This window comes from Chiloscyllium punctatum, chromosome 30, assembly GCF_047496795.1.
Source record: "Chiloscyllium punctatum isolate Juve2018m chromosome 30, sChiPun1.3, whole genome shotgun sequence".
In the NCBI taxonomy this organism is placed as follows: Eukaryota; Metazoa; Chordata; class Chondrichthyes; order Orectolobiformes; family Hemiscylliidae; genus Chiloscyllium; species Chiloscyllium punctatum.
The window spans coordinates 31,859,037-31,880,375 of NC_092768.1; the positions used below are offsets into that span (position 1 = coordinate 31,859,037).

General features: G+C 45.4%; 1 pseudogene; it reads right to left on the reverse strand.

The window, feature by feature from the left end:
• Positions 1–420: 420 nt before the first annotated feature.
• On the reverse strand, positions 421–18,801 carry LOC140455544 (class I histocompatibility antigen, F10 alpha chain-like; annotated as a pseudogene).
• Positions 18,802–21,339: the final 2,538 nt, after the last annotated feature.

A 21,339-nucleotide genomic window follows, 5' to 3' on the forward strand; every position in this document is an offset into this window, starting at 1 on the left:
AGCTCTCAATCTCCATTGACTGTCTCACTTTGCTATTTTACAATAGTCAAGGCAATTGAAATACCTTTATTTTGTCAGAATGGCACTTCAGAGATGGAAATTAATTCACAATTTCTGGGATTTAGCAATTGATTTTGAATGGGAAGTTGAGTATGTTCGTTGTGGGAGCAAATCTCTGGTTCGGATAAGGAACTGACAATGACCTGGAGCTCTGTTTCTGAGTGAGTTCACTCACAACTGTCAGTTAGAAATGGACACTTTCTGCCTGAGGTTGGGGTGGTTTGGTGTTAGGTTGAAGTTGGTGTTTGATTACAGAGTTTCCTGCCTATCCTGTAGATTTTCTCCATGTCTGTGGGTGAGTTACTGGAGAATTGTTACAACATAACAATGAGGAAACTGACCAAAGGAGTTGATGCAATGTCACAGCAATGTCTTCACTGAGTTGGGTTTGTGCTGGATCTGTCGATGGGTTTCTTGACGGGAGACTCCTGCAAAGTGGACAGATATGAGTTAATGTTCTCAAAGCATGCCTTAAGAGGCCAAATACTCCCAGTGGATTATAGAGTGTCCAGGCTTGTGACCACCAAAACTGGAGATGGCTCAATTGGGAAGGCACCAAAGAAACTGAGAAACTTCACCGTGTGTGTGCAGAGGGTGAGCTGGGGCATCGGTGAGAGCACACACACACACTCCAATAACCCAACGCCCTACCTCCTGCACTGCTACCTACAGCATGTGCGTAAGAGTCTGCAGATCAGTCATCAGCCATCTCAGACCCACTGCAGCAGAAAGAGAAGCAAGTTATCCTTGATTCCACAGGACTGACTTCAAAGGACAGGACATTCCATTGGCAATGGGGATCTCTGACACATGGTGAACTTACCAAAGAAATAATATGATCAGAATGGTCTCTGAACTGTGTAAACAAGTAAATAATTAACACAACGACAAAACAGTATATGAAATCCTGCAAAAATGGAGTGGTTTGTGATCATCAATAAATATGTTCTCATGTCTCTATGTTTACAATAACTCCATAAACCAACCTGGATGGATCCAAATTAAGGTCCAAAGATTGACCTTAATCATGTTCTATTTAAACATTACAAAGTACACCCATTGCTATATGTAACAAAGTACGTCAATCGCAAACTGACTGCTCAAAAATATACTGAATGCTGTAAGTGTAAAACAAAACCAAAACCAAAGGAGGGAAATACTCATCAGGTCTGTCAGCACTGGGATCGAGGGAAACAGGGTCAATGTTTCAAGTCAATAACTTCAACAGAATGGGAAAACATTAGAAATGTTAGAGATTTTAAGCACTTAAACTGGAGAAGGATGAGTAAAGACAACTAATGGTCTGTGATTGGACAGGAGACATGAGACATTAAATATCAAAAGATATGGAGCAGAAATAATTGGATTCACCACAGAAGAAGCGAAAGGTGGGTCGAGAGGGGTTGGGAATGACAGAATAGGAAACAGCCGCTTTTCAAAAGGAAATGTAAAAGAGAAACCAAAGAAAGATCAACACTTTGGTTCAGATCCAGTCGGGATAGGTAATGTTCAATTAGGATCTCATAAACTCGGTCAATTAACAAAACAAAATCTGTGCCCCCAAGATCTCTCATTGTTAACAAAAACAAAATCTTAGATGAACAAAAACAAAACCATCACCATGAATAATTCTGCAGGTACAGTTTGTGACTCCTTAATTCGGATTCCAGTTCTCCTTTCGGCATCCCTGATGAGCTGCTTTCTTCTTTCACATAACTCTCATCATCATTGGCCAACGCAAAAGTATGTTACAGCTCTCCAGCATTTACTTTAATTTTCTCAGCGTTCCAGCTCTTTCTGCTGAAGAAGTCAGACTGGACTCAAAATATTGGCTTTTGTTTCTCTTCCCTCAGATGTTGCCCGACATGCTCCAGCACTTTCTGTTTCTATAACTTTACAAACTGGTCATGACCAAGAAGCTGGTGACCCTTCACCTCCACATGGGGAACGTTTGATTCATCAAATTGATGAAACCTGTTCCTCACATCTGCCTCATCTGCTGTCATCTTCCATGAATCCATGAGGAAAGGCATCATCACCCTCATCTACAAGCGGAAGGGGAGAGGGAGGAACTCAAAAATTGGAGACCAATCTCACTGTTAAACACAGATTACAAAATTCTGTCAAAGGTAATATCAAACGGGTCAGGTCTGCTCCGGGGTCGGTGATTCACCCCGACCAAACCTATGCTGTACCGGGCAGGAAGATCGCTGAGAGTCTCGCACTCCTCAGGGATACAATCGCCTACGTGCAGGACAGAGGGTTGGACACCTGCCTGATCAGCCTGGACCAGGAGAAAGCCTTTGACAGGATATCACACAGGTATATGAGAGATGTTCTCTCCAAAATGGGCGTTGGGGAGGGAATCTGCAATTTGATCAGACTGCTCTACACCAACATTGTCAGTGCAGTCTCAATCAATGGGTGGGAATCAGATAGCTTCCCAGTCAGATCTGGAGTCAGGCAGGGCTGCCCTCTCTCTCCTGCCTTGTTTGTGTGCTGCATAAAGCCATTTACCGAATCCATCAGGAAGGATGCGAGCCTGAGAGGGGTGACTATTCCTGGCAGCGGGGGCCTGCAGGTTAAGCCCTCCCTGTACATGGATGACGTTGCTGTTTTCTGCTCGGATCCACTGTCCGTGCGCAGACTCATGTGCATTTGTGACCAGTTCGAACGGGCCTCGGGGACCAAGGTAAACCGAGGCAAGAACGAGGCCATGCTCTTCGGGAACTGGGCCGACCAATCCTCGATCCCCTTCACCGTCAGGACCGACCACCTGAAGGTGCTGGGTATTTGGTTCGGGGGGGCTGGGGCATGCGCCAAGTCTTAGGAGGTCCGTATCAGCAAAGTGAGGCAGAAACTGGGCAGATGGAAGTTACGGTCGCTCTCCATCGTGGGAAAACACCTGGTCATCAGGTGTGAGGCACTCTCATTGCTATTATACGTGGCACAGGTCTGGCCTATTCCCAGGACCTGTGCCGCTGCAGTCACCCGGGCCATCTTCCAATTTATATGGAGGTCAAAGATGGACCGGGTCCAAAGGGACTCACTGTACAAAGATCTGGGCAACGGGGGAAAAATATACACCCAATGCCACCCTCTCCCTGATGGCCAGCTTTGTGTGTGGCTGCATCAAGCTGTGCGTGGATCCCCGGTACGCAAACACCAAGTGTCACTACGTACTGAGGTTCTACCTGTCCCCGGTGTTGCGAAGGATGGGCCTGGCCTCGCTGCCGCGGAACGCTCCGAGTAGTTGGACCGTTCCGTATCACCTGTCCTTCGTGGAGAAATTTATGAGGAAAAACACCTTTGACCACAAGTCCATCAGGAAGTGGTCAGCACGTAATGTCCTTGAGACCCTTCGGGAAAAGGAGAGGGCGGATCCTATCGAGCGGTTCCCTGAACAGACTGTCAAAGCCATTTGGCAGAATGCCTCATCGCCAGAACTTTCCAACAAGCACCAAGACATGGCTTGGCTGGTGGTGAGAAGGGCTCTGCCTGTGAGATCCTTTATGCACTCCCGGACTCTCAGCCGCACCGCACGCTGCCCTTGAAGCGGCTGCGGGCGGGGACGAGACTGTCACAAACCTCCTTCTGGAATGTGCCTATGTAGAAGAAGTCTGGAGAGGAATGCAGTGGTGCTTGTCGAGGTTCGTCCCGAGCAGCGCGTGATGCGGGATTCCGTGCTCTACGGCCTGTTCCCTGGGACTCACACCGAGAAGAACATCAACTGTGCCTGGAGGATCATCAACTCAGTGAAGGATGCTCTCTGGGCGGTCCGAAACCTGTTGATCTTCCAGCTGAAGGAGTTGACCCCGACTGAGTGTTGCAGACTGGCACATTCCAAGGTCCAAGACTACGTGTTGAGGGACGCGCTGAAGCTTGGGACCGCTGCTGCCGCCAAGGCGCGGTGGTGAAAGACCACTGTGTAAGATCGGCCTGCCTAAAGAAGAACAGGGGGCCCACGCAGTCATTTGGGCTCCGCTGATGCCTCAGCTAAAGATATGGACATATGATTGATAAATGTACAGACCTGTGTATAAATTCTGATCTCTGTATGCAATTGTTTACGTATATATGGCATGACCAACTGTACAGACCATCAAATTATTTTATGAATAAAGTATATTTTTAAAATAAGGTACACAGTTCATGAGAATCATATAACTGGGGAGGGGGTGGATTACACGCAGTCTGCAGCCCCTCGGTGCACTGTGGCAGGTGGGTCTCAGCCTGTGGCCTTTCCCTTTCAAGCCTTTGCAGTGATTCCCCCAAGCTTTAGTGTGGCCCTTAGAACATGGCTCCCAACCTTGGAATGTACCGATTGGCAACACTCAGTCTCTGACAACTCTCAGCTTTGGATGACCAACATGTTTGAGGCAGATCGAAGAGAGCTTTTACCACATTGATGGTCCTTGAGCAGCAGTTGGTATTTCTCTCACTGTATATCACTGGGAACAGCCCTGGAGCACAGGAAACTGCTCAGGATGAGCAGCCCATCAGAGGACTATAACTAGGTCTGACTCTCACCCTCCTTCATGTCACACAGCATAAAAGAGTGACCCCAATGTTTACCATTTACTCTCCAGCATATCCATACAATCTGAATTCTGTATCCTTTTTCCTTCTGTCCTGATCTATTTTGTAATTGTAAAGTGTCCTTCAGTACTTATTACACTCCCCAACCTGGGGGTTATGTGTGGCTGAGGGGTGAATTTCTCCTGATTTCACTCACATCTCAAAGCCGGGTCAGTGTTAATCTTCGAATCCCTGCAGTATGGAAACAGTCCCTTTGGCGCATAAACCAAATCATCCGCCAACATTTCCGCCACCTCCGAACAGACCCTACCACCAGGGATATATTTCCCTCCTCACCCCTTTCCACCTTCCGCAAAGACCGTTCCCTCCGTGACTACCTGGTCAGGTCCACGCCCCCCTACAACCCACCCTCCAATCCTGGCACTTTCCCCTGCCACCGTAGGAACTGTAAAACCTGTGCCCACACCTCCTCCCTCACCTCTATCCAAGGCCCTAAAGGAGCCTTCCACATCCATCAAAGTTTTATCTGCACATCCACCAATATCATTTATTGTATCCGTTGCTCCTGATGCGGTCTCCTCTACATTGGGAGACTGGACACCTCCTAGCAGAGAGCTTTAGGGAACATCTCCAGGACACCCGCACCAATCAACCACACCGCCCCGTGGCCCAACATTTCAACTCCCCCTCCCACTCTGCCGAGGACATGGAGGTCCTGGGCCTCCTTTACTGCCGCTCACTCACCACCAGACGCCTGGAGGACGAACGCCTCATCTTCCACCTCGGAACACTTCAACCACAGGGCATCAATGTGGACTTCAACAGTTTCCTCATTTCCCCTTCCACCACCTCACCCCAGTTCCAAACTTCCAGCTCAGCACTGTCCCCATGATTTGTCCTACCTGCCTATCGTCTTTTCCACCTATCCACTCTACCCTCCCCCCCAACCTATTCCTTTCATCCTCTCCTATGGTACTCTATGCTACTTTCTCCCCACCCCCACCCTCCCTCACTTATCTCTCCACCCTTCAGGCTCTCTGCCTGCATTCCTGATGAAGGGTTTTTGCCCGAAACGTTGATTTTACTGCTCCTCGGATGCTGCCTGAACTGCTGTGCTCTTCCAGCACCACCAATCCAGAATCTGGTTTCCAGCATCTGCAGTCATTGTTTTTACCAATAAGTCCACAACAACCATCCAAAGAGTAGCCCACCTAGTCCCATTCCCCATTATCCCCAATTAATGCACCTCACCTACACATTCCTGGACACTATGGGCAACTTACTGGGGCCAATTCACCTAACCTGCACATCTTTGGATTGTGGGACGAAACCAGAGTACCCAGAAGAAGCCCATGCAGACACGGGGAGAATGTGTAAACTCCACACAGACAGTCGCCCGGGACTGGAATCGAACCCAATTCCATGGTGCTGTGAGGCATCACTGAGCTACTGTGCTATGTTCTTGAAGAGCTCTCGATTAATGACATCTGAAATCCTTGGTGTGCCAGACTGGAATATTGTGCTCACAAGTGTTTTAATCATTCCACAACAAAAGACTAACTGTGAAGATCTGTAGCTCTTCATTGTTGGTCTGTTCATGATCCGATATCGTAAAGCGTATAAACATGAGAATTAGGAACTGGAGTAATCCATTTGATTCCTTGAGCCTGCTGCACTATTTAATCAGATCCTGGCTGATCCAGTCATGTTTTAAGTGACACATTGTCATCTCCTCCCAATAACCTTTGACCCCTTTGATGAACAGGAATCTATCTAGCCCTGCCTTAAAAAAACAATATTTGTAGACCTGTGGATTTATCATTGTATCACGATCTGTGTACCTGTTGGTTTAGGTGTGCCTGTCAGTTTGTGTGTGTGTGTGTATATACTGTTGCTAACATTGCATCAATGTCTATTTGCCTTTTGCTGCAATTCCCCCTTCTCCCTATCCACCCACTGGATCCCTCTGTCTGTCTGAAATGTGGGTCAAATACTCAGGCCACATTATGAACTGGAATCACCTTCCCCTGAGCTACCTGACACTGCCAATGGAGATCAGGTGGTTAAACAAGATCCTGACACTGAAGTTCATCTAAAAGCTGAGCTGCCAGCTATCGATGCTCTGATCACAACCACCTGATGAAGGAGCAGAGCTCTGATTGTTTCCAAATAAATCTGTTGAACTATAACCTGGTGTTGTATGATTTGTAACTTTGTAAACCCCAGTCCAACACCGGCACCTCCAAATCCTGATCATGAATCACGGTGACAATGCACAGCTCATGTGGTTCCAGTGTCTGAGGAACCAATCCTGAAGATGCTCTTTTCTGGAATATTTCAAGGTGAACAGTAAGATTATAAAGTATGTTCAAAAGTGACTCAGATACAGAGCAAGATAGATGCCTATCTTTGAGAACAAGTTGTTATAGTTGAGAAAGAATGAGGAGAAACTATCCATGAAGATGCCTTCAACTGAGAGCCATAACATCGCTGACACTGGATGGAAACACTCCTGGACAAAGTCTCATTTGAAGAATCAGGATCCCAAACTGGTGGATCCAGGATCCACCGTTCACTCTGTGGAGGCACAATCCCAGGAAAATCTATCCCATTCCTGAATGAACTGTGTCTGAACAATGAGCTGTAATTCCGTGCATCGACTGTGATATGGAAGGATGGACGATGATGTCCATAATCACTCAATGTACGCGCTGTGCCTCAATGCGGTGCCAGGAATGTCCTGCAGTGAGCCTATGAAACCCACGTGGGTAAGGAATGGACAGACACAAGGTACTCACTTCAACCCAGGCCTGAAAAATCGGAAAGAAAGGGTGAAACATTTCAGACACAGCCTGTTCCTCTTGAGCTGGTCAGAATGTGATACTGAGACTTCAGACAGAGCTCGGTGTCTCTGTTACTCTGATTGTCAAGAAGATTACAGTTAAGGTGGTGAACGTTACTGTATTTCAGGGGGCAATGATGAATGCTGTATTTCAGGGGGATTGTTGTGACCTGCTTTGTATCTTTTGGGGAAAACCTACAGAATAACAAAGCTTCATCCAAGTGCAAGACAGACTCAGAAGGGGAGTGAAATTCATCTGACAGGGAAAATGTTACCATTTTTAATACATTTCACCCGAAAGAATAAAAAAGAAGCATATTGTCTAAATGGTGAGAGTGTGCAGAGCTCTGAGATTGAGAGTTTGTGAGTCCCCTGGTACATGGATCATCAGATTGGTTGTCAGATACAGCAGGTCATAAGGAAACCTCAGAGAATGTGATTGTTCATTGTGAGGGGAACGGAACATAAAAGTAGGGAGGTTCTGCTTCAGCCATACAGGGTATTGACGGCCAATGCAGGACTGTCTACAGGTTTGCTCTCCTTGCTGAAGGAAGGATACAAGTGAATTGGAAGCAGTACAGAACACATTTACCAGACCATTTCTTGGATTGAGGTGTGGTGTCTTATGAGGAAAGGATTGATTGACTCGGTTTGGATCTGCTTGAGTTCAGAACAGTAAGGGAGGCTTGACTGAAACGTGTGAGATCCTGAGGGGTCTTGACAGGTTTAGATTTGAAGATGATGCTCAACCATTTGTGAGAAAATGTGTTTCCTCATCTCTGTTTTAAATGGATGACCCTTTATTTCCAAACTTTGAGCCCTAGTTGCAGATATTCCCATTAGGGGATACATCCTCTCCTCAAAATATGTCAGAAGCAGAATCTTTGAATATTTTTGAGGCAGAGGCTGATAGATTCTTGATAAACAAGAGGGTGACGTTATCGGGGGGAGATGGGAATGTGCAGTAATCAGATCGGCTCCCCCCCCCATGATTTCATTGACAGTTAGAGCTGATTTAAAGGGCCGAATGGCCTACTCCTGCCCCGATTTCCTCTGTCCATCTGAACATAATTATAGCCATGGGGCAAACACTGAGAGTTACAACTGGACCCACAGAGAAAAACCAAAATGTCACTCACTGTCATGAAGGAGCTCAGACAGAGACTTCAAAAGCTGAGAAAATAAAAATGGAATGTGAGAAGCATAATAAAAATATAAAAACAGAGAGTGTGAGATACTGGCTACACTCACTTGGCCCAGGATCCAATCAACCCTCAATCTTAACGAAACACTCACACCACACAGCACAGAAGGAGGGGAGAGGGAAGGAGTGGAGGGTGAAGGCCTCACCTGAATGTCATGGAATTACTCCCAGAAGAATGAGACTCTACACCTTCCAACCTCTCTCCCATCATTCCCAACACTCTGTCCCGTCAGTCACTTACTGGGAGCTGTTGTGTATGTCCCACTTGGGGAGTCTGCAGAAACAAAATAAGTGCTCATTAGGATGGGGAATGATCCACTGTGGGTGGCACGGTGGTTAGCACTGCTGCCTCACAGTGCCAGAGACCTGGGTTCCACTCCCGCCTCAGGCAACTGTCTGTGTGAAATTTGCATATTCTCCCTGTGTCTGCGTGGGTTTCCTCCAGGTACTCCAGTTTCCTCATTGCAGGTTAGGTGAATTGGCCATACTAAATTTCCTGTAGTTTTAGGTGTAGGGGAAAGGGTCTGGGTGGGTTGCTCTTCGGAGGGTCGGTGTCGACTTGTTGGGCCGAAGGGCCTGTTTCCACACTGTAAGTAATCTAATCAAGATGTGAGGGAATGGAAATTGTATAATAAATCCTCATTCCCACACTCCCCTCCATCCTTACACTTTATGGAGATTTTGGAGATCTCTCCCATTGCATCAATGTTCAGTCAGTGAGGATGTGGTTGTGTGCAGGGGATTTAATCATCAATGTTAGACCCAGTCTGGGCTGATCACACAAAAAAATCAAGACGTGTTTATACGAGTGTATCTGTGTGTGGGAATTTGATTGGTTCCATTCCCCACAGTGCCCTGTATTCCCAGTACTGGAGATTCCCCTACACTCACTCTGTCCCCTCAGTTCCACAGTCCCCTCCCTGTGATTCTTACCTCTTCAGGGCCTTTTTCAGATTGTTATTGTGAATATTTCAGCCATTGTAGAGACTATTCTAACCATAATAACAAGGTGGAACTGTCTCAAACTGTTTTTGTGATTTCTGAGACATATTGGAATAATATCAGGATTATCTCTGTCAGGGTTCGATTCCCAGTTCTGTGTTGCTTGTGACAATTTTAACTGATCCGACCCATTGGGAATTGATGGGACTGGTTGAAAGACTGGTTTGACTTTCCCCCAATTTCACTCTCCAGTAAGGTTTCTGAAGGTCCCACTGATAGGGGAGTGAAAGATCTGGAGCTGGAATCCGAGAGAAGAGAGACGCATCTTCATTTTGGAATTAAATCAGAAAATACTCCCACGCATACAAATAAACACATGTTCACAAACATACATGTATACACACACACACACACACACACACTCCAGTCTCTTACCCCACTGATAGAGCTGGGCCTCTGCCAGGCTGCTGTGTTCAATTTGACAGGAGTATTGATCCTCATCCCCAGCATTGATCTCAATCTCTTTCTGGATCTGATGGGTCCCATCGTGGTTTGGTCGAACCCCCGAGGACTGGGTCTCAGACATGGCCTCTCGATTCCTTAGCCAGGTCACCTCGATGTCTGCGGGATCAAACCCAGTGACCAGGCAGGAGAGAGTGAGCGGCTTGTCCTGACCATTGGGCTCCCTCCTGGAGATGAACACTTCAGGCTGAACTGTGATGGGAAAGGGTGAAAACACAAACAACAGACAGACACTGAATGGAATGGGAGAACGGTTTCATAGATCAGTGAGGTTAGATCAGAGAAGTTTGATCAGAAAATGGGATCAAAACTGAAATACATACATTTCCTTCTGAAATATTCCTTTCCACTTCCAGATATCTATTTAGTTGCTCAACTCCTACCTCTTCCAGACATATTTTCCAGGAATTGTTCCAGGTATCACCTGAATCCCATTTATCTTTCATTTTCACTGCAATGGGACTGAATGCAATCCATCTCATTCTGTTTGGTTCGAGACGAATTAAATCCTTTCCATCAAATCCAAACCTCATCAATCTCTTAATGCTGCTGTCATCACTGACCTCAGCAGTACAGTACCTATCCGTTGAAAATTGTGAATTCCTGTCAATGACAACAGCATTCAATGATCAGTAATTAATTGCTAACTGAAACTCAGAATCAGTCTGATCAAAAGGGAACATGGTGTGGTATCGGGCCCAGGGTATGGGGGCATTACACACAGTGCTATACTCCTGGGGGCCTGTGCTGTCATGGAGTCCCAGACTCAGCCAGCACTGCCCCTTTCTCCAGCTGCTGTCTCACACCTCAGCCTGGAGCAGATAAGCAACGGGCTCTCCGATCTGGGTCAGAATTCCAGCGCTCACATTCCCACTGTCCTGGAACGACAACCCCGGTGGATGTTGTAATTTGTTTCAATCATATGCTGCATTCTGGGGAATGTAGTCAATGTCTGTCTGTGACCACTGTGTCAGCATCCCACAAGCTCTGACCCACGATAGGACTCTGTGTGGTATTTATAAGAACACTCTCCCCATGGGGCTTAAATATCTCTTCCCCTGAGCTTGGCGGAATGGAGGGTAAGATAAATTTCTTTATGTTGCTAATTTTTTGGATCCACAGCTTTCTGTGACTTTTATAAATTATTTGGATGTGAATATAGGAGATATGGTTCATTAGTTTGCAGATTAAACTAAATTGTTGGTGTAGTGGACAGCGAAGAAGGTTATCTCAGAGTACAAAGGGACCTTATTCAGATGGGCCAATGGACCACGGATTGATAGATTGAGTTAATTCAGATTCATGTAAGGAGCCGTATTTTGGTAGAGGAAATCAGGTCAGATCTTATACAGTTAGTGGTAGAATCCTAAGGAGTCTTGCTGAATAAAGAGCCCTTGGGGTGGAGGTTCAAAGTTGTAAGTGGACAGGGTATTGAAGAAGGGCATTTGCCTTTACTGGTCAGTGCATTGATAACTGGAGGTGAGATGTCATGTTGTGGCTGTCGAGGACATTGGTTAGGCCACTTCTGGAATACTGCTACAGAAAGGCATTGTGAAACTTGGAAGGGTTCAGAGAAGCTCTTTTATCCCTGGAATCAGCCTAGTGAACTTCCTCTGAACTGCTTGCAGTGTCACCATATCCTCCCCTTAAGTAAGAGACCAAAACTGGACGTAATTCTAACAACACTTCTTTGCTATTATAATCTCATTCTTCTGCAATAAATTCCAGCATTCAATTTGCCTGCATATTCACTTTCTGCAATTCATTCACAAAAAACACCCAGATCCCTTTGCATTAACACACTTTTTCATATGTCAATAATAGTTTTCCCTTTTATTTTTCCAACCAACATGGACAACCTCTCACTTATCCACATTATCTACTCCACCTGTCAGAGTCTGGCCCATTTCCCCAGCCTATCAATATCCATCTATAAACTGCTTATCTCCTCCTCACTGCCTGCTTTCCCACCTATTTTAGTATCATCTGCAAATTCCACTATGTTACATTCTGTTCCTTCTTGCAGAATGTTTAAACAGAATGTGAACAGTTAAGGATGGAGAACCATGCAGTACCCCACTAGTTACAGGTTATCATCCAGACAAGGACCCATTTATCCCAACCCTCTGCTTTCTGCCAGTTAGCCAATCCTCTATGCAAGCTAATACTCTGCCCTTAACTTCCTGGTATCTAATCATCTGGATCAGCCTTTTATGTGGCACCTTGTCAAATGCTAGATATATCACATCCATTGGATCCCCACTATCCACCTTGCTGATTACATCCTCAAAGAACTCCAGCAAATTTATCAAGCATGACTTGCCCTTCATGCAACCATGCTGACACGAGTGAATTGAGCTTTGATTTTCTAAATGTTCAGTTATCTCCTCCTTTATGATTAGCTTCAGCTACTTCCCCACTAGAAAAGTCAAATAGCTGGTCTATAGTTTCCCACTTTTTGCCTTTCTCCTTTTAGCATGTTTCCAATTCACTGGTATCTTTCCAGGATCCAGAGAACTTTGCAGTATCATAACTTGCAGAGTACTTGTGAGGTGGGTCACACTGAAATCTGAGATTTCAATGGGCTTTGTAAATAGAGAAATGGAGTACAAAATCTAAGACTTTTCATTAAACCTACAGAAAACCTACTTTGACCCCACTGTGACTCCAGTTTCCTATTTTGGACAAACAAAAGTTACAAAGAGGTGGGGTGAATGTTAGTGGTAGAGTGGTGGTTGAATAGCTGAAAATGTGTTGCTGGAAAAGCGCAGCAGGTCAGGCAGCATCCAAGGAACAGGAGAATCGACGTTTCAGGCATAAGCCCTTCTTTAGGAATATGCCCGAAACGTCCATTCTCCTGTTCCTTAGATGCTGCCTGACCTGCTGCGCTTTTCCAGCAACACATTTTCAGCTCTGATCTCCAGCATCTGCAGTCCTCACTTTCTCCTTGGTGGCTGAATAGGCTCACAGAAATAGCAGTAGCATCCAGGCATATTATGTCTCTCCCTGTGCTACAGCCCAAAGATCAACGTTGGGAAATGAATGAGGTTTTATGATGAAAGGATGAAAGGGGACAACCAACAGGGAAATTCAACAAGCCACATCTTACCAGATGTCTGGTTTGTCCACTTCGTTCATGCACTCAGAGTTTCCTTTACCATGTTTGAATGTCTGTTCACTCGGTCTGTGAGATAATCCCAGAAATTCACACTGAAAGATTCTGCCATGAATTAAAGCGCAAGGATGCTCTGACAGGTTTTACTGTCACGAGAAATTATTACAATTCTGTTCACCATTGCTATGGTTGTAACCTCAGGATAGTCTTGAATTCCAGAAACAGTTGCATAAATCCTAGTGTGTACATGAGTCTCTGATGAAAACACCAATTACTGAACACCAGCATAAGCATCCTATTAATGTACCTGGGCTCCAAAGACCATGATGATATCGCAAAACTCAGGGTCGTCACCAACGCACGAGACGAACTTTAGACATGTTATGTTTGTAAGACAAGTGTAAGGGACAGTTTAAGAAACATTTGTACACACCACCAGTTGATCATTGTGAGGCCCCATCCACGCTCTGACAACCTCCAATAATCCACCACTTTACCATTCTCCCAGAATCCTGTCTGATATTATAAACAGGATCAGGTTGAACTGGGTCAGAATTAGATGCTGCAGCCTCTCAGAACAGGGAGTAAACACAGAGTCAGAGTCACACAGACACTCAGAGTCAATGTGGACACAGGGGAAAGGTTGCAAGACAATCCAGGGATTAGAATGTTAAACAGAAATCACGAATCTGGAACAGTTACATGGGACACATCTGGTTTATCACTAACCTAGAACAGTAACTTGGCACAAATTGAAGAAAAATATTGAAGGGGTGCTCCTGAACTGGGTGCATCTGGAGTGAGGAATTCAGGATAACCTGAGGATAGGTCTGTGGAGTGAGTAAATCCAGATTGAAATGAAGAGAAACTGGAATATTTGGGAGGATGAAGTGTGAGACCATGGGGAACAGTCACTGTGTGAACAGTCTCTCTGTTAAACAGGGGAATGGACAATCCAGAGCAGGATCCCCACTGTCCTTCACTGAGCTTTTTAATCAACCCTTTATACACGGCCAGGAGGATGTTGGTGTCTGAGATAATCCAGCCTATTCAACCATGAGTGCATCACAGCTGAGCCTGGGCTGGGTTAAACATGGAGTCTCCTTCTCCTCCCTGCAGTGTTTACAAGACTTTAGACCAGGAGAAAGTGAGGACTGCAGATGCTGGGGATCAGAGCTGAAAAATGTGTTGCTGGAAAAGCGCAGCAGGTCAGGCAGCATCAAAGGAGCAGGAGAATCGACGTTTCAAGGGCTTATGCCCGAAACATCGATTCTCCTGCTCCTTGGATGCTGCCTGACCTGCTGCGCTTTTCCAGCAACACATTTTTCAAGACTTTAGACCAGGAATGATGAAGCTGTTTGGCTTTTCCCAATCGATGTGAAAATGGAAATTGTCCATTGGAACCATTTCCCATTTGCTCGGAGCTTCACTGATCTTGGGGTTTTAGAGTGGAAGCTGAGAACAAGAACAAACAGAATTGTTATCTTTAGATTGTTACCCGTGCCACATGATAGTGAGGCAAAGAACAGAGAGAGATATCAGCTGAACATGTGGCTGAAGGGATGGTGCAGGATGGAGGGTTTCAGGTATATGGCTAATTCGGGCTCATTCTGGGGAAGGTGGGACTTGTACAAACAGGACGGTCTTCATTTGAACCAGAGGGGTACTAATATCTTGGGTGGGAAATTTGCTGGTGCTATTCAGATGGGTTTAAACTCGCTCAGCAGGGGAATGGAAACCTTTGTTATAGTTCCAGTGTACAGGAGGATAAGAGTAGGGAGGACATGGACAGGATTTCATGGTCGCAGGAGTGTGCTGACAGACAGGAAGCTGGTTTGAAGTCTGTCTACTTCAATGCCAGGAGTATCTGGTATAAGGCAGGTAAGTTGGCAGCATGGATAGATGCCTGGGACTATGATGTTGTGGCTATTTCTGAGACATGGATAGAGCACGGTCAGGAATGGATATTGCAGGTTCCAGGGTTTAGATCCTTCATTAAGATCATGGAAGATGGTAAAAGAGAGAGAGAGGTGTGGCTTTGTTAGTCAAGGACAGTATAACTATGGCTGAAAGAACTTTTGATGAGGACCCGTCTACTGAGGTGGTATGGGCTGAGGTTAGAAACAGGAGAGGGGAGATCACACTGCTGGGGTTTTTTTAAAGGCCTCCACAGAGTTCCAGGGATGTGGAGGAGTGGATTGGCAAATCGATTCTGGGCAGGAGTGAAAGAACCAGGATGGTCATTATGAGGGACCTTAACTTCCCCAGCATTGACTGGAAATGCTATAACACTAATACCTCGGATGGATCAGTTTTTGTGTGCAGGAGGGTTTCCTGACACAGTATGTCACAGGGGCTAACAAGAGGGGAGGCCACACTCGATCTGGTACTTGGTAATGAACTAGGCCAGCTGTTTGATTTCGTAGTAGGTGAGCACTTTGGATAGCGTGACCATAATTCAGTTACGTTTAGTTTAGTGATGGAAAGGAATAGGTACATGCCACAGGGCAAGAGTTATAGATGGGGGAGGGCAATTATAATGCGATTAGGCAAGACGTAGGATACACAGAATGGGATAGCAAAATGCAGGGGACAAAGAACAAAGAGCAAAGAAAATTTGCAGCCCAGGAAGCTGGCCCTCCAAGCCTGAGCTGATCCAAATCTACAGTCTAAACCAGTTGCCCAATTCCTAAGCATCTGTATCCCTCTGCTCCCCACCTCCTCATGTATCTGTCCAGATGCATCTTAAATGAATCTACCATGCCTGCCTCTACTACCTCTGCTGGCAACATGTTCCAGGCACCTACCACCCTCTGTGAAAAGTACTTGCTGCATGTATCCCCCTTAAACTTTTCACCTCTCACCTTGAAAGCATGATCCCTCGTTATTGAATCCTTCCCCCTGGAAAAAAAACTTATCTCTACCTACCCTGTCTATACCCTTCATAATTTCGTAAACCTCAATCAGGTTCCCCCTCAATCTTCTTTTTTCTAATGAAAACAATCCTAACCTACTCAACCTCTCTTCATAGCTCTTCTATGTCAGGCAACATCCTCGTAAACCTTCTCTGCACCCTCTCCAAAGCATCTACATCCCTTTAGTAATGTTGCGACCAGACTGTACACAGTATTCTAAATACAGCCAAACCAATGTCTTGTACAATCTAAATGTGGAGCTGGTTTAAGGAACAGATATTGCGAGTCTTTGATAGGTACATCCCTGTCAGGCAAGGAGGAAGTGATAAGACAAGGAAACTGTGGTTTACTGAAGAATTTGTGTCTCTTGTTAACCGAAGGGGGAGGCTTATTTGACATTGAGGCGACATGGTTCAGATGAGGTGATGGAGAGTTACAGAGTAGCTCGAAAGGATTTAAAGATAGAGTTAAGAAGAGCAAGGAGGGGACATGAGCAGTCTTTAGCAGGTAGCATAAAAGAGAACCTTAAAGCTTTCTATAGATATGCGAGGAATAAAAGGATGATGAGAATAGGAATAAGCCCTGTCAAAGACTGAAGTAGCAAGTTGTGTGTGGACCCTTTGGAGAAGAGGAGGTGCTAAATGAATATTTCTCATCTGTTTTCACCCAGGAAAAGGAGAATATTGTCGAGAAGAAGATTGAGATATGGACTATTAGAATTGGGGTTAGTTATGAGGAGGTTTTATCAATTCTAGAAGGTGTGAAAGTAGGTAAGTCCCCGGGGCCGGATGGGATTTATCTGAGGATTCTCTGGGAAGCTAAGAAGGAGGGGTTGGGTCCTTTGGCTTTGATCTTTGAGTCGTCATTGTCTCCAGGTTTAGTACCAGAGGACTGGAGGATTGCAAATGTTTTGCCCTTGGTCAAGAAGGGCAGTAGAGATAACCCAGGTAAGTATAGACCAGTGAGCCTTACATCTGTTGTAGTAAATGTTTTGGAAAGGATTATAAGAGAGATGATTGATAATCATCTAACAAGCAACAATTTCATTGGAAATAGTCAACATGGATTCGGCAAGGGCAGGTCATGTCTCACAAATCTCATTGAGTTTTTGAGAAGGCAACCAAGCATGTGGATAGGGGTAGGGCAGTTGACATGGTGTGCATGGACTTCAGTAAAGCCTTTGATAAGGTTCCACATGGTAGGCTATTGGAGAAAATGCGGATGCATGGGATCGAAGGTGATTTAGCAGTTTGGATTTAAATCTGGCTTTCTGTAAGAAGGCAACGAGTGGTGGTTGATGAAAAATATTCAGCCTGGAGTCCAGTTACTAGTGGTGTGCCACAAGGATCTGTTTTGGGACCATTGTTGTTTGTCATTTTTATAAACGACTTGAATGCAGGTAAAATTGGATGTGTTAGTAAGTTTGCAAATAATACGAAAGTTGGTGGAGTGGTGGAGAGTGTGGAAGAATGTTACAGGTTGCAGGGAGACTTGGATAAACTGCAGAATTGGGCTGAGAGTTGGCAAGTGGAGTTCAATGCAGATAAATGTGAGGTGATTCACTTTGGGAAGAATAACAGGAAGGCAGAATACTGAGTCAATGGTAAGCTTCTTGGTCGTGTGGATGTGCAGAAGGGCCTTGGTGTCCATGTACATAGATCCCTGAAAGTTGCCACCCAGATTGATAGTGCTGTTAAGAAGGCATACAGTATATTCGGTTTTATTGGTTGAGGAACTGAATTCCGGAGCCACAATATCATGCTGCAACTATACAAAATGCTAATGCGGCCTCACTTGGAGTATTAAGTGCAGTTCTGGTCGCCCCATTACAGGAAGGATCTGGAAACACTGGAAAAGGTGCAGAAGAGATTTACCAGGATGTTGCCTAGTCTGGAGGGAAGTTCTTATGAGGAACGGCTGAGGGACTTGGGTCTATCTCATTGGAGAAGAAGCTAAGAGGGGATTTGATAGAGACATACAAGATGATCAGATGATTAGATAGGCTGGACAGTGAGAGTCTTTTCCCTCGGATGATGACATCTGCTTCTACAAGGGGGCATAGCTGTAGATTGACAGGTGATAGATTTAAGACAGATGTCAGAGGCAGGTTCTTTAATCAGAGAGTGGTGAGGGCGTGGAATGTCCTGCCTGCCAACGTAGTTAACTCAGCCACATTAGGGGCATTTAAACAATCCTTTGATAAGCATACGGATGATGAGGGATAGCGTAGGATGATGGGCTTAGATTAGTTCACAGGTCGGCGTAACATCGAGGGCCCAAGGGCCTGTTCTGCATTGTATTGTTCTATGCTCCATGTTTCTGCATCCTGCTGTCAGGTGACCTGGACACAAATCCCATTAGAATCTCCCAGACTGTGCTGCCTTCAATGTGTAAAAGATCAGGCTGACTGTATAACAGGCGGCTGATCAAACATCCCCCATTTCAAACTCTCACCAAGAGATTCACATTCACCCCAGACATAGAGAGACAGAGAGAGAGAGAGAGAGAGAATGGAGACCTTGGAAAAACACAGGGAGATGTGAAAAGGATCAGCAACATTCTGAGAATCCACTCTCCCTATTCCAATCAGGGACTGGGAGTAAAATATTCGGGGTGAGGGGAGGGGATCAACTGGTGTACAGAGTCTGGAAGAACAAAACATCTTCTCCCCCGCCACTCCATGTCAATGCTGAGCTGCAGGGCATTTCCAGAACTTCAAGCTGAAGAAGCAGAGAGTCAATGATTGGTCCCAGTGTCTCAGTAAAATACCCAATAAAGAGATGAACAGATTTCTGTCACCAGTTACCAGGAGGATCAGATACTGAACAGGATGAAACATAGTCAAGGTGAACTGACCTTTCTCCCACTGACAGGACACAGGGTGTGGGCTCTCTGTATTTCGGGAGCCCCTCTTCCATGGGGAAGCCTCTTAGGTCGGGGTTGACTGGAGCCTCTCACCTCCCTCGGAGGAGGTAAGTGGATGGGTGGGTGGCCTCTCCCAGTAACCTCTACCCAGGGAGGGTGTTCAGGAGGCTCCGGGGACCCACACAACCCTGGGGAGAATCCCGGAGCCCACATTAATTCCCAGTGAGCTCAGGGAGAAGGGTCACGAAGTGGTTCACACAGGGCCTGGGGATCCCAGTCTCGGGAATGGGGGAGAGGATATTCAATGAAAACCAGCAAATAGCCCCCTGCTTTTGTCAATGGTCCCCTGACCTCTGCCGGTGAACTCTCACCCCTCAACCCCCAACCTGTCCTGGTCTCAGTGTAGTAGCAGCCGTAATTGTGATGGTCAGCCTTGTCTCCTGCTCTTGGAGCCTCACAGTGCGAGGGTGGATGATGACTCCCTGCAGTGCCATATGAAGTCTCCACTTTCTCCATGCCAATTGTGCATAACAAGGAGCCCTCCTTGTGTAAACACTGAATCTATTGTTCGGTGTGGCCAGGGTGCTGGTCTGGGTAGCCTTGAATCGCCCTTTCACATTTCTGGGTATTTTCATTTGTGTCATTTATAAAATCCATACATTAACGTTTTAAGTATTCGCCATTTCCTGACAAACTCTCTCATTTTTGTTTTCAATCCACCACAGCTAACCTCTTCCTTAATTGCTCTTATTTAGATTTGAGGTGCTATTTAGAGGGTTCCCGTTCAGATGCTTTTCTCAATATTGGAGCGTGGTGTCAACATTGGGAGAGATGAGTTACAGAAGAGTCAAGTAACAGCCTAACAGAGGCATGCTCACGGAATCATAAAGTTTAGTGAACTTAAAACCTACACATCTTTGAGAAAGAGTTTGATCACCTGACCTAATAAGTCCCTTGATGGCACAGTGTATTATTATTTTGTTTCAGGGAGAAAGAAACCCAGAGGTATTGTGAACATTGTGAAATGCATTATACCATTATATTCTGTTGTTGTTTCCTAGCCTGAGGATCAATCTGGCTTTGATCTTCCTGGTATCTGGTGACAAAAAAAAATGTTTTTCTCTTTCATTGGTTCTTTTTCTAAAACTAAGCAATCATTCACCCTCTGGATCTGCAGTCAGGAGATGATCAAAGATGAGTCAAAGTCATGATAAACTTTGTTAAAAATCACACCTGGATATAGTCCAACAAGGGCACTGCTCCTTCATCAGGTAACTAGTGGGGCAGGATCATAGAACACAGAATTTATAATAAAAGATCAAAGTGTCATACAACTGATGGGATTTACTGAACAAACCCAGATTGCTGTTAAATCTTTAATCACTTAGAATGGGAATGCAGATTTTGATTGACTTCTTTCAAGTCACATTCCCAAGGCAACTATATGTATTAAAGTGGCATCTCAGCTCAGACAATGCATTAAAGGTGTGAGGTTGGAGTCTGTCTGTATCCCAACACTGGACTGACTGCCTGCAGATTGCCTCCAAGTGCTGCGGTTTCCTCCCATGGTCCAAAAATGTGCAGGTTAGGTGAATGAGATGTGCTAAATTGTCCATAGTGTTCAGGGATGTGTAAGCTAGGTGCATTAGTCAGAGGAAATGTAGAGTGATAGGGATAGGGAAATGGGTCTGCATGGGATAATCTTCAGAGGGTCAGTGTGGACTTGTTGGGCCGAATGGCCTGTTTCCACACTGATGGGATTCTATAAAAATCACTAATAAAAACAGTGTCCTTTTTGAACAAAGTAGAATGTATCTGCAAATACAAATTCACCTCATAAATGTATATGTGTGTGTGTACATGCATGTGAGAGTGTGTGTGCATGCTTGATAGAGTGTGTGCGTGAGTTGATGGAGTAAATGTCTATGAGATGGTACGTGTACATGTGTCTGTGTGAGAGAAGTGTGTGTATGAGAGAGGGTCTGTGTGAGTGTATGAGTGTGATTGTGTGTGCGTGTGTGTGAGTATAGTGTAGTGGGGTCACCTGTAGTGTGACATGAACCCAAGATCCCAGTTCACACAAGCATACATAAAAATACACATACACACACACTCTTACACCCACACACATACACCCTGTCACAGACATATTCTCCGTCACACTCACGTACACACTCAAGAGAAAAGTGCTGAGGGTTGATCTCAAGGAGGTCTTTAAAGTTACGAAAATTTTTCACATGATGGATTCAGAAAAAAAAATTCCACTTTCGGGATCAGCATCACTAGACATTGTCAGCATTATATAATTGCCAAGGCCTTGAGGAGGGATATTTTT